The sequence below is a fragment of the Halichoeres trimaculatus genome, unplaced genomic scaffold (assembly GCF_033239565.1).
Source record: "Halichoeres trimaculatus isolate MK-OKI-2021-1 unplaced genomic scaffold, fHalTri1.1 fHalTri1_scaffold_4, whole genome shotgun sequence".
Lineage (NCBI taxonomy): Eukaryota > Metazoa > Chordata > Actinopteri > Labriformes > Labridae > Halichoeres > Halichoeres trimaculatus.
This window is the reverse complement of record NW_027437182.1, coordinates 7,580,645-7,595,136: the sequence shown is the minus strand read 5'-3', so window position 1 is coordinate 7,595,136 and position 14,492 is coordinate 7,580,645. Positions and strand designations below refer to the sequence as shown.

General features: G+C 39.5%; 1 protein-coding gene across 2 annotated transcripts in view; it reads left to right on the top strand.

Moving 5' to 3' along the window:
- The window catches only part of LOC141789633 (carboxyl-terminal PDZ ligand of neuronal nitric oxide synthase protein-like), a 263,989-nt gene that overhangs the window by 203,133 nt on the left and 46,364 nt on the right, over positions 1-14,492 (top strand). The gene's annotated exons all lie outside the window — the stretch shown is intronic.

Sequence of the window (14,492 nt, the reverse complement as noted above, 5' to 3'; positions counted from 1 at the left end):
TGGTCCACTTCGCTCTTTCCTTATGAAAGACGCCTGGAACTCTCAGCCCAGTGCAGCTCTGAATCTCGAGCCAGACTGATCACCCAATGTATTTGAAAGTTGAACTTTACTGTTGCAGAGACTAATTGTGGTTAGTTTTGACTACATTATTTTTCATGGTGGAAAAAAAACCTTGCACTTAATGGCAGCACCTGCATCCAAATAACTTATAGCACTCCATCACACTAACAAAGGTTTCCCTTCTGTCTAAATTCTTGCTTGTGTTATACGTTGCTTTGGATAAAAGCATCTTCTAAATGACACTGTTGATCTGTAGAAAATAGGCAGAGAATGCAAGTGTGTTATCGATGTGTGAGCAGGAGCAATGTAAGAAAATGCAGCATACTGTCCTGAAGATGGCAATGTAAATCTACTGCCAGATTACTAATCCAGAGTAATTTTGCTGCTCTTTCACACTAGTTTGACCACTCACTTACCACATGCAGCCCATGTAGCTTCACTTAAAAGCCTGCTAGCCCGTAACCTTAAAGCAGCTAATGATCTGGTGCCGTCAGTGCAGATAACACAGAAAAGGTCAGCTGTGGTCAAAAGTTCTCAGGCCTTTACTTTTTTTCCCAGAGTTCATTAGGAGAGAAACTGACTTTCTGTGCACGTAAAGGATACACTGTATGTGTTTTTCTATAGTTCCACCCTTTTGCCCTCTCATTCTCTGAGTTAAAGTTCCTCTGACAGGTGAGTCTGAACTTTCCTGAGGCTGCTTCCATCCAGTCTCATAATGAGGAAGAGGAGCGTCCTCCACCTCCCAAGGTCAAAAAGTAAAACGTAGCGAGATGATTCGCTCAGCCCGGTTGATGCAAATTGTGAGTAAAGAAGAAGATAGAGGAAGCGATTCCTGAGCTGACACACGGGGAAAATGTGTGTCCACACTTCTGTGACGTTACAGCGTGAGTGTGTGTAAATGTTTGTGTTATAAAGAGTTCAAACCTTTCTTTCTAGCACAGAGCAGAAAAGGTTTCCCTGGTGTCTTTGCCTTGGTTTCACTCTAGAAAATAGGCTGCTGTTGTTTTGTTTTCACTCGTCTCCTTTCAAAGAGTGGAGACCATTTGTTGACAACACTTCACAGACTCACACAGCAGCAGACTCAGTCCTTCTGAAGGCTGTTATTGCTCTTTTTCATGATTTGATTACCACGAAATCCAGGCCCCAAGTGATCTTGTGGAGTTCTGTCAGAGTAACGAAGAAAAATACATCAGGACACATCAGTGACAAACAAAGACAACTGGAACATCAGTGGTGAGCTGTTTTGACTAAATGTCAACGTTATAACCCAGAAGATTAGAATGAACTCAAATCTGATTTAAATCCTCTCTGTACTCAGTATTTATTGTTTCCAGCAGTAGCTGTCTGAGATATGTACTTCTCTTAAAGTTACTAAGAGGTGTTTTTCAACCAGAAATTCCAGGAACTTTTAGTTCCTGGTAGGTACATTTCCAGGAACTTAAGCCCCGTTTCCACCAAGCAGTTCAGTTTGGTTTGTCTCGTTACAGCGCGGATATTGTGGTGTTTTCCGCAGACTAATCCCAGGACAGGCTCCAAAATAGCTGAGATGAACTGTCGCACTTTTTGGGACCCTTTCATAGGGATGCCAAACGTAACCGATCCCAGAGCTACTCCCGAGGTGGAGCTACAACACTGCAATCTGTTGATTGGTTGAAAGAATTGTCCTTTAACGTGCGACAGCCGGCACACAGTCTTCTGTAAAACAAAGCTTGATTGTGCTTTGTAAAAAAGAGCCACATGCCAATCACAAAGAAGACAAATTGCTAGCTGTCCCGCATCATTGCTCTTTGTTTACTTTGTCACACTTTTCCTCTTTGTTTGATTTACTGATCCAACTCAAACCAAACTGAAATGATCTGAACCAGACTATTTGGTGGAAACAGGGCTTTTGTGACTCTGGTGGACTATTAGTCACGTTTACATGGACCCAAATATTCCGCTTGCATGCGGTTTATGTGCTCAAACGGAAAGAGTTTAACCTTTGTATACACCTCATTCTGAAAGAAAAGTGCCGATCCGAATGGACATTTAATCGGTTTCACAGGGGTGGAATATTCCTTTCCCCAAACTGATTGAGCAATCATGTATCCACTCAAATGGAAAGTTGTCAGGGTGCGTTCTTTCAGCGCATGCTCAGATATGACGCAAGACGCAACTAGAGACGTTCCTCAACTTTAAAAATGGCGGCGAGACGTCAGCACTGTACTGCTGCGGAAAGTTTGTTTTTGATCCAAACTTTGAAAGAAATGAACATAATTTCAAGACTGGATGGACGAAAAACTCGCAATACGGAGTATTGCAACACCGTGATAAACAAACTGCCGTCCTCCTGCTTTGATAAATCTTGTGATGTATACGTTTTTCTGCGCATGCCCCATTGACTATTCTGTTTGATTATAGCGGCGCATGTAGACCAGAGATTGGAATATTCCCTTCCATGTATACTATTATTTTCAGAAAAGTCATTCAGAAAGATTCTATTTGGAAAGACGAAAAACTCCTCATGTAACAGTGGCTACTGTTTGTTTTTTCATTTCCACTACTGGCTGAGGACCTGGGTGGATTACATTTATCAGGCCAGTGATATGAATAAAAAAAAATGTAACTGCAGCACACCTCTAGACCAGGAGAGGGCAGTAACTCAGGGATTAAGACTGTTTAGCAAATATGACACCATAGAAGAAGAAGAAGAAGAAGACAGTACAGCATCTTAATGAGCAGTTAACTTTTATTGGCACTTGAAAGGAAACAAGCACAAGTGACAAAGAAGAGGCCGATCAAAGCGGTTTTGGGCTTTTTTTGGCAAAGCATGGGTCACTCTCTGTCATCTAAAGCATGTAGACAACAGAAATGGCTTAAGAAATTAGCTTGTTCACTAACGTTTTATCAACATCTCTTTAGTTGTTGTAAGCTGGATTTCCACTGACACGTTCAGCTAAAGGTCTCCAGTTTACAGGGTCACTCTTTAAACTGGAATACCAGGAGCTGACAGGGACTTTTACACTAGCAGGCTCAAAGGAGACCATTGTTTAGGAGGTTCTAAATGTCATCTTATTGTGAAGGGGGGTGAAATAAAAACACAGCAATTGCTTGACCAAATAGAAAAAAACAGTTGGCAGTCTCTGCTCCATCACAGTACTTTGAAAGTTGGAAAGCACTACCCCAGGTTAAAATTTAGATCCTGGTTCCTCTGGTGCAAAAGCATGTGGTCCTGGAGAAAAGTTCCTGCAGTTATGCGCTTGTTTAGTGAAAAAAAGCTGTAGGTTAATATGTAAAGTGAGAGTGTAATTTCAGTGCTGAGTCCTGTAGAGGTCAGAGTAAATGGAGGTAAATTAGCGAGCCAGCCAAAAGTGATCAGGTCTCATTCAGAGCTGTGGGAAAGAGTAGAGGGTTAATTGAGTTAAATAAGCTCCATTACTGCTCATTAACTCTGTTTGTTCTCTCATCTCTTCTTCTTTCTTTATTCCTTTTCTTTCTCCTTGCACCTCTCTTTTGTGTCTTCTTTGGTCTTTTTTGCTTAAATGGGTTTTGTCTCAGTTTCTCCCACACTGTTTCTTAGACTTTCTGGTTCTTGCGTCGCGTAATTGAGCATTCCTCACCACTTAAAGGCAGAAGTGCAATTGTAATGATCTACTTTTCGTTACCTCAGCAAAACAATCATTCACTCCTCTGTTTTATCCCTCCAAAAATGATGATAAATAGGAGACAGAGGCGTTGGAGAGGTTTCAAACACGGCCACATCAAAGGGGCCTGGCGTGGGCCGGGAATGCGATGATGGTGTAATCCTGTGTGAAGAATACATCCTCAGCAACCAGCGCTGTGGAGTCACACAACCAACAGTCCTAATCCTTTTACAGCCATGGCAGAGTTGCTGTTTTTCACTCCTCTCTGAAAAGAAAATCATTTCAACATCTTGATTCTTCCGTTTCTGTGAGCTCTGCATTTTACAAGATTAAGAGATACTCCACAAGGTTGAGCTTTTTTCCTCACTGCTCCCATTATTCAGTGCAGGCACGGTCAAGTTGTAGAATGAAGTTTTTTTTTTTCTGCAGACTGGAAGAATGAGGCTGTTCAAATTATTTGTATTTTACATTAAAATCAGACAGACTCCAGATGATTTTTGCATTGTAAAGAGGCGAGGAGAAAGCTTTGATGCACAAAATGTAAAACTGCTGCAAGAGAACGGAGTTGGGAAGATGAAAATTGTCCTTGGGCTGTTCTCTCCTCTGTTCTGGCGAACAGTTTTGAACAAAGAGAGCAGTAAAATGGAAGAAAGATGCTGCCGCCTAATTAAAGCTTGAAGAAGTCGTTCGAGTTGCTTGAAGCTCCTTCAATTTCACCGCGTTCAGATAAGAGGCAGAAAACACAGAGAAGCACCAGGTGTACTGTCAAGGGAGCAGCACAGTTGAAACACAAGTGGAGCACCTTTTAATTGGCTTTTTGTCAGGGTTCCTCTTTGGTGAGAGGTTTGAGATCGTCTCTTTTCAGGGTTTTCAAAGGAACATCCACATTGTTGTTTGTTTGTTTTTTTTAGTTATCAGGATTTGACCTACAAGTCCTAATTTTATTTATGAATTCAAGCTTTAATTTTCTGCACTTTATTTCTCTGAAGAGAAAATTGTCATCCTGCCAACAGGGTGAGAAAACAAGATGCTGGTGTCCCTTTGGATCAGTGATTCTCAAACTGTTTTAGCCCATGGACCCCTCTCAGGTTGGACATGTTTCCAAGGACCCCCTCATTATCATTACAATAATAACAATAATTTATTTTGCAACAATAGAATAAATCTTTAATGATATTTAACAGTTAATTCATTTTGTAAACTTTGTGAAAATGTTGACTCCCAGCATTGGTGTGCATAGAGGTGGGGCAGGGGGGATGATCACCCCTCTCGTGGTCCAATTGTTGAAAAACATGTGCTGAAGTGCCCTCCTGGTTAGCAAAACATACTTAACTACCCTTTCGGGTGGTTAAAATATGATGAACTGCTTTCTTGGGTGAGAAAAATTCATGTAGTGTGTGCCTTTATTTTCTTCTTTCACCCCTGCCCTTAAAAAAAGTCTGTGCAGGCCACTGCACCAAGGTGTTTTTTGTTTTGAGGTTTTGTTTTCTAGTTTACGAACTATCAACTGATAGATCTATCATGATCATATGAAAATTGATCTCGTGGCACAAAACTAAAATAGGTGAGAGTACTGAAAAAAAGCTGACTTTATTGTTGCAAAAGATCCCAATTGATTTGTATTCTTTTTCAATGATATAACACACTTTTAGAATTTTTTATACATTTTCTGCAGACACCAAAGCGATAGTTCGCGGACTCCACTTTGAGAAACACTGCTTTAGGTTTGCAGATTCAGTTTACAGAGCATGTTGCACTAAAGGTATTCAAGCAACGCTACCTTATTTAATTGGGCTGGGAAGCTATGCTATTCACACAATTCGATTCTTTCACAGTTTTTCCATATAAATGATTTTTGGTGATTTTCATTTTGCTTCTATAACACCAGACCATGGAAAAAAAAGTTAAATGGTGATGATAATACAGACTATTCTAGGAGCCATATTTTCCCATAAAATGCACATCACGTGAGTCAGAGAGAAACATTTCACCCTCTGCTGGAGAAAAGTGGGAACTTTTTCCAATCAAGTTTATAAACAAAGACTAAAAATGACGAATTTGAATTTGGGGGAAAAAAATAATTTTCGACAAGGAATTCTGATTTTGATAACGTCAAACAAAAAATCCTGGTATATCTATTTTCAATTTTTTCTCCCACCCTGTGGAAACTGAAAGACACGTCATATTAAATAGATATTATTTTGAGGTGGAGCTTTTGTCCTGAGCAGTGTAAAGATTGAGTGTGAAATAACTCATCTATCAGTCAATATCCTGTCAATCTTTGCCCTCTTTCTAAAATATTCAGACAGAAAAGACAAATTTTGATGTCTGACATGGAAAATGTGTTTTAATATCGTAGCTATTTTTTTCTTTCTTCTCCACTCTTTGTGTTAAATATTTCTCGTACAAGCTGTGTGAGACACCGACAACATCATCAGGACAAATGTGTCACTTGCTCCCAAGGCCTTGGTACAAACCTCCCCTGCAGGAGTGCCTGATGTGCCATTAGAGGAGCAAACAGGGCAGCATATGTCCAAGTCAAGCTCTGCTTTTCACCAGCTGGAGGAGAGATCCTGTCAGCTGTAAATTACACCTCCAAAGTCATCATCAGGCTGACAGTCTTAACAAATGAGGTCTGCAGAGGAAGCCTGGCCCCAACACAATCTGGAATCACCTCCATTTGTTCTTAAGTGCAAGGATAATGGAAGCAGACGGATGTCTTCTTCTACACTTAGGTTTTTCTTTTGGAGAGTGGACAGAAAAGAGGCATGCTCCGATACGGAAAGGTAGATTTTTTTTCTTAATTTGATTTCTCTTTCCACTTTACTGCCCTCTTATAAAAGTGGAAGGGGCTTATGAGGTTTTATTGCAGAAAATGCTGAAATTGGCGTCGTGTCAAAAAGGGAATAGAAATGAAAAGGGGCAATTAGGAGTGAAAGGATGAGAGGAAGAAAAGTTAAGAAGAAGAACTTAACTTTTTAAACCAAAAACTCATCAGAAGTCAACAATAAAGGTTAAACTCTGATAACATCTCTTGTATAACTCTGGTGATGTAATCATTTAAGATAATTTGGTTCATGGATTTTTACGCTTTCAGGAAAAACAAGGAGAGATTATCAATGATCAGTAAGCTTCTTTATCCTTCTCTAGCCTGTTAGCCGATCAGCTAAATCATTAAGGCCACTGACAGGAAAAGGCGCATGTCAGTGGATGGGTTGTGTTGGACAGCAAGTGAGCACTTTGTTCTTGAAGTTGAAGCTTTGGTAGCAAGAAAAATGGGTGAGTGTGAGGAGGTGGATTTTGACAAGGAATGACTGTGATGGCTTGTAGAGTGTTCCTGGTCTGCAGAGGTTAGTGCCTACCAAAAGTGGTCCAAGGAAGGAAAACCAGTTAGGCTGTGACAGGGTCATGTAAAGCCTGGCCTGTTCGGTCCGCTCCAGTAAAAGAGCCAACAGAGCTCTAACTGAAACAGTTCATTCTGGGTCATTTCTTACCTGCCAGACAGAGACAGGCAGACAAGATGGGCGGTAGAATAGGATCTCCAAGTGGTCGAAGTGCAGAAATACATGCATCTGTATGACTCTTCACACAGAGATCAGCGTGATAACCAAGAGGTAAATAATTCATGGCATGAAATTGCGGCCACTCTTGGCAAAGAAGAGGAATCAGTTAAAAGAACCTGGAAAACTCTCAAGGACAGATATGTAAATGTGTTGCACAAAGACAAACTTCTGTAGCCGCGTTTCCACCAAGCAGACCAGTTCAGTTCATCTCGGTACAGCATGCATTTTGTGGTGTTTCCACTGACTTATCCCGGGGACAGATCCCCAGATAACAAAGATGAGCCGTGTCACTTTTTGGGACCCTTTAGTTTGGGTGCCAGACTGAACCGATCCACTCGCAGAAGGTGGAGCTACAACACTGCGAACCGTTGATTGGTCGAAAGAGTCATCACTTACCCCAACAGTGGCTGCATTTCTCCTGGCGGCACACAGTCTTCTCTGAAAAAAGCTTGAATGCGCTTTGTATCAAAGAGCTATATGTCAATCACAGAGAGGACAAAATGTTGGATGTCTTCCATCTATGCTCTTTGTTTACTGTGTCGCGTTTTTCTTCTTCGTTGGATTTATTAGTGAGGTAAACTGTGTTGTGCTGCCACGGCATCACGCTGTTGTTTAACAACCGCGGCTTTTAGCATCCGACTTACACACCTCCCACCACAAGAAGGCACAGTTTTGCTGTGGAAATGCAAATGGGATCAGGCTTAACTGTACCAAACCATGACAAACCTTACTGAACCAAACCGGACTGCTTTGTGGAAACGCGGCTTTTGACTCTCGTTTAGTACTCTGGTAGACGTATGTTTGTGACCCCCCCCCCCCATGCAGTTTGGGGATGGACACCAACGGACGCTGCACAGGGTTTCAAAAGGTATAAATGCATCACGTGTTCTCTCCCGTGGATCTTGTGTGACATGTTTGCTGGGAAAGCATAACACAACCTTAGGACCAAAACGTTTTAGACCCTCTCAGTATTGGGCTGGTGGTTGTAAGCTCACGGCTGATCAGTGTAGACTTGTGTTGACATGCACAATGAGCCCAACTAGAGATGGGTAATGATTTATCAAATATTCTAATGTTCATTAACATTAAAAAACATTGAAAAGTTAATGTGATAATGGCTCTGTTCTGTCTGTGGCAGGTCACAGTTTTATGCCAAATACTGGAGCTGTTACTAGGGGTGGGAGACAAAATCAAAATACAATTTATCTCAATTTTTTTTTTGACAATATCAAAATCAGGATTCTTTATCAAAAAATTTTTTTTTTTTTTTTTTTTTTTTCAAATTCAAATTCTTCAATTCAGTCTTTCTTTATAAAGTGGATTGGAAAAAAGATTCCACTATTCTCCAGCAGAGGGTGAAATGTGTCTCTCTGACTCGCGTGATGTGTATTTAATGGGAAAATATGGCTCCTGATATAGACTGTAGACATTATCATTATTACTTAACTTTTGCCCATGGTGTTAGTAAAGCAAACTAAAAATCTCAAAAACTGTACATATTGAAGAATTACAATTTGAATCGAATCCGCACCCCAAAATTCATAATAGAATTGAATCGTGAGAATAGCATATCATCCCAGCCCTAGCTGTTACGCATCAATTTCACAAGAATGCAGGTGAAGTGGGACAGGAAGTTATGCACTCCAGACCAGGAGTCAACAGGTTTGAAGGATTTACAGCCAAAACAAGAACAAGGAGACGCTTAAACTGGAAGTGTGGGAACTCCTTTCGAATAAATAAACACAAAAGAGGTGCAGCACAAACTCTGCAAGGTTAGGCTAGTACATCACAAGTCGTCAACAATTATGACTGCAGATCAACAGTCAGTGGTAGGCTTCGTCACCAAAGAAATAAGTTTGAAGATCAACTTGCAGAATGTAACAGCCCTGCTCCTTTTTGTGAGACTCATGTTGGTGATCCTTGAATAATTTTCAAATAGTTACGAGCTAATATCAAACAGCTCTGTCCATCCCTGAGCCTTACCAATTCTGGAGATTCACAGCAGCCATCATGTGTTCATATAGTTTATCTCTAACTTATCAATAAATCTCTTCATCTGTTCAACTATAATCTCAGTCTGCTGAGGTCAACTGGCTATTTTCCATTTTGAATGAATCACATACAGGCACAAACTGTAAGGCTTTGATAACTTGGAGTTTTACCAACTGCTCACTCCTCCCCAGAGCAAGCCTCTTGCCAAATTCATTTTAGGGCAGTGTTTCCAAAACTTGTGGGCCCAGAGTTTTGACAATAGGGACGTAAGAAGGCTTTGTAAAAAACAATGCACACAAACCAGCACTGCAACCAAAGCATGGCCAATTTTCCAGAAGGACTTCCTGATGGGCGTGAGGCCGACGATGACTCTTCAGGAAACATGACGACTAAAACAAAGAGGAGAAATTATGATTAAACCTCGCCTCTGTTTGACCTCCAAAATTTAGGAGTCACGTGTCACAGTGTATTCAAACGCTTGGTTGGCAATTGTTTGTTGGTTTTTTAGTTTAGTGTTAATGCAAAGTTGAAATTCTATGATTTTTGCAGACATTGCTCCAAACAATGTTAAATATGCAGGACTATATTTGCCGACGATGACTCTTCAGGAAACATGACGACTAAAACAAAGAGGAGAAATTATGATTAAACCTCGCCTCTGTTTGACCTCCAAAATTTAGGAGTCACGTGTCACAGTGTATTCAAACGCTTGGTTGGCAATTGTTTGTTGGTTTTTTAGTTTAGTGTTAGTGCAAAGTTGAAATTCTATGATTTTTGCAGACATTGCTCCAAACAATGTTAAATATGCAGGACTATATTTGCCGACGATGACTCTTCAGGAAACATGACGACTAAAACAAAGAGGAGAAATTATGACTAAACCTCGCCTCTGTTTGACCTCCAAAATTTAGGAGTCACGTGTCACAGTGTATTCAAACGCTTGGTTGGCAATTGTTTGTTGGTTTTTTAGTTTAGTGTTAATGCAAAGTTGAAATTCTATGATTTTTGCAGACATTGCTCCAAACAATGTTAAATATGCAGGACTATATTTGCCGACGATGACTCTTCAGGAAACATGACGACTAAAACAAAGAGGAGAAATTATGATTAAACCTCGCCTCTGTTTGACCTCCAAAATTTAGGAGTCACGTGTCACAGTGTATTCAAACGCTTGGTTGGCAATTGTTTGTTGGTTTTTTAGTTTAGTGTTAGTGCAAAGTTGAAATTCTATGATTTTTGCAGACATTGCTCCAAACAATGTTAAATATGCAGGACTATATTTGCCGACGATGACTCTTCAGGAAACATGACGACTAAAACAAAGAGGAGAAATTATGATTAAACCTCGCCTCTGTTTGACCTCCAAAATTTAGGAGTCACGTGTCACAGTGTATTCAAACACTTGGTTGGCAATTGTTTGTTGGTTTTTTAGTTTAGTGTTAGTGCAAAGTTGAAATTCTATGATTTTTGCAGACATTGCTCCAAACAATGTTAAATATGCAGGACTATATTTGCATTTTGTGTGTTTTAGTGTTGTATGTGTGTTGTGGGCACATTGCTGTGTCATGCTGGACAAATTACAGTTCATCATCAAGAATTCATAAAAACGTGATGCTCAGAGGCTCACATCAAACAACGTGCAGGGCAAACAAAACATGCTCAGAAACACTGAAACAACCTTCTGCAACATTCTCTAAAGAGCGCTGCAGGTTAAAAAAAGATCCTGGGGTGTCCTTGGGCTTTTGTGCAAACAGAAATTGCACTTTGTTTGGTAGTTTGTCCTTTTGATTCGTGTCAGCAGTGACGTCAAGAGCCTCTGACGTTGTTGCCTCATGAGAGGTCTGATGATTCACTGCCCTCTGCTCTATCTGCATACTGTCGTCATTAAAAACGTGCCTATTCACACACACTTTATTGCTAACTACTCAAAAAAGACTGCAGATAAAGTAAATTAAGAAAACTTTGACAATGATCTGCATGATCAGGCGTAAAGGTTTTTATGGCTTGTTTTTCCTCTTTTGAAATATAAAAAAATAGTTTCCTCCTATGTTAACCCTCTGTGGTGTGCATAGTCATGCCAATTACAAAAAAAAAAAATGTTTTTAGTGTTTTTTTTTTTATCTTAAAGTAGATCAAATAAACATAATCTGAAGAAATTTTCAAAATATGTTTATATTTTTTAGATATTTTTGGGGTTTGTTGCCTTGAGGTAATTCTGTACCATAAAGGTCAGTAATGAAAAAAAGTTATTTATTTATATTAACACATTTTTTCAGAAACACATGGATAACACTTGATGGCCCAAACAGTTTGCAAAGAATGCCATAAAAAGTGTAAAAAAAAAAAAAAAAAAAAAAAAATAGCTCTTTTTATAAGATTTCATGCCTGAATGTTGCCTGTAGGCAACACTGTACCATTGAAGAACACCCCATTGAAATGAATGGGCCAAGCAGTCTAAACTCATTTTACCTGACTTTACATGAACTGTTTAACATAAGGCTTCACTTCTTTGGCTCTAAGGAGACAGACTTTTCATTGTGGAAAAATTTGTGGAGGATTTGAGCCTGTGCTCTGTAAAGAAGGCTCACAAAGTTCACTGTAGTAGACCTGAGCCTACAGTGCAAGTCTGAACTTAACTAAAACTAACATCAGGTTTCTTTAGGTGAAGAGTGGAGGGGTCCAAAATAAATTTAATGACCATTCTGTTTTTGAACAGAATTTAAACCCTAAGACAGTATAACAAAATGTTGTCATGGTGAATCAGTAATGGTACGGTGAAACCTCAGGGCAACATTTGCATTTTACATGTTTCCATTAATTAATAAGCAAATAAAGTACATTTAACTATAAGGGATTCAGCTTTCCTTATCCATTAACCCCTTCAGACCCGCATTTTTTCTGCTGGGCAAAAAAAAAATTGTCCAACGGATTTTAAGTCCTCTCTATCATAGAAACAAAGTGATTTTTTTTTATTTTTTGACATCTCGTGTCTTTAGTGGGTTTTTTTGATGTCCACTACAATGGACGCCAGGACTAAATAAGCGTATAATGACATGAAAACTTAGTACATAGAAATAAATCAGGTATTACCTAAAAATTGGATGTCTGCCTATATACTACTACTTAAGGATTTTAGAGAAGGGTCTTGCACCATTTTTGTACTTTAATGCACCATTTTTGCACTTTATAAGGCTATAGCTACCTCCTGCTATACAGTGTATGAAAGCGCTGAACACAATTTCATTTTGATACTTATGAAAATTATAAAAGATTGATTGATTGTTATTTTTGAGACTGTCTGCATCTCTGAACATGCAAATAATCTTGGGAGATGTATTCCAGCATTGGTAGTGAACATCAGTGTGCTAACCACCAGGAAAACCAGGGCCTGCGGGAAGAGAGGTAGATGCCACGACCCGATCTGAACATGAACTCAATGATGTATGATTGTAGATAAGATAATCTAAGAAATCAGTTCTGCCTTCAGTAAACTATCACTTCCAATACATTACCATTTTTTTGTAGGTTATATGAACTGATCAAACATTTACTTTAAATGGAACTGGAACATGCCCTGGAGAAGACATCAAGCTTGTGCATGTTTTCATATGTTCTTATTTTTGATTAGCAGCCTTGAAGCAGTTTCGGTGTGGTACAAAGCACAGGTGGATGGTGCACTTGTCACAAAAGACGTGTGTTTTTCCTGTGCAGTCTGGCATCTTGCATTTGGTGGCCTCTTTCTTGTCATCATAATTTGGCTTGTGGTCAACCGTATCGTACTACACTTCAGGTGGAGGCATTAAATCCTGAACCTGTCGTTGAGTTGGTCTGGAGACATACTGTGGGCTCTGGAGACATTCTGGGTCTACCACTCATACTTTGAATTAGAAATACTTCATTTCTAACCTCACCATCTATTTCACTGGTCTCATCTGCCTCATTTCCTGAATTCAAGGAGTCGAGTTCAGATAACTCCATTTAAGAGACGTTCAAGGAAGTCTTCGACTTTATACTCTACAAGAGCATTATGTACAAAAATATATACATTTAACATTTTGTAAACAAGATAAACAACACTGTGATAACAAACTTTACCTTTGAAAAGCTAAAAGGTGTACTGTTTCTTTGCATACCGACCCTAAACATAACTGTTAGCGAACATCAACTAAGTCCTGTTGTCCATTGCAATGGACATCAAACTTTAAAAAAATCCTGTCAAATAATTATAAGAGTTGCAGTCAAAATAACATGAAATACTATCACTTTTAACAGTTAAGATTAGTCTCAGAGCAATTTTGTTTCACTTGCATGAACATAAATTTGTATTTTTAATTGAAAATGGGGACCTACTCTTCCCTCTCTTCAGCCACTCAGCCATGCTTGTCTTGTCTGATGTCTGTTACTTTTTTGGAGCATGTTCAAAGTCATAATTTGATTCTGATTGGACAATTGGGATCCAATTAGCAACCAGAAATACTGACATGACTCAATCACAGTGTTTTTAATGGTTTAGAGCTACAAATATGTCATGTCCATTCAAATGGACGCAGGGTCTGAAGGGGTTAATATGAGCGTATTTCTTTCTAGACTGAGAAAGACACAGTAAAAAAGTTATTGGACAGTTCTAAGGAGAGAATCGGCCCAGTTGGTCCTTTCAAGACAGTCTGCAAAAAAGGGATTCTGCCTGACCTCCAGAGGGTCACATGACAAATTCAAACACTGGTATTGGTTGCTTAAGGCAGGGGTTTCCAAACTTTGCTACGCCAAGGCCCCCCAAACAGCATTCACTTCTGGCTGAGGACCCCTTTGGAAACCAGTAGACCTCAGAATATGTAAAGAAATGTCAACTTGTAGAATGTATTTTCTAGCTTTTATTCACTTTTTAATCATTATTACATTTGTATGGAATAGGAATTTATTAACAAACTAAACCAAGACTCACACAAGCAGGTTGTTGCAGAAGGGAGAAGGCATTTCAGGGCTCTGTATGCGAGGGTGGGGTACTCTTTTCTTACATGTAGCCAGCAGTTAGACAGGGAAAAAGCCTCAGAGTTTAGTTTAGTTTTTTAGATGGCTTAGTAACAGGTTCAAACCGTAGGTCGACACAGATCATGACATCAACATCCCGAAGTTGCAGCTATCACACGAGGTGCAGTTTGGTACAATCAGAAACATGTGAATCTGGCAATTACAGCACTTTATGAGTTGTATGTTCAGGACCAATGGTTGATGAAAAAAAAAAAAAACTATATAT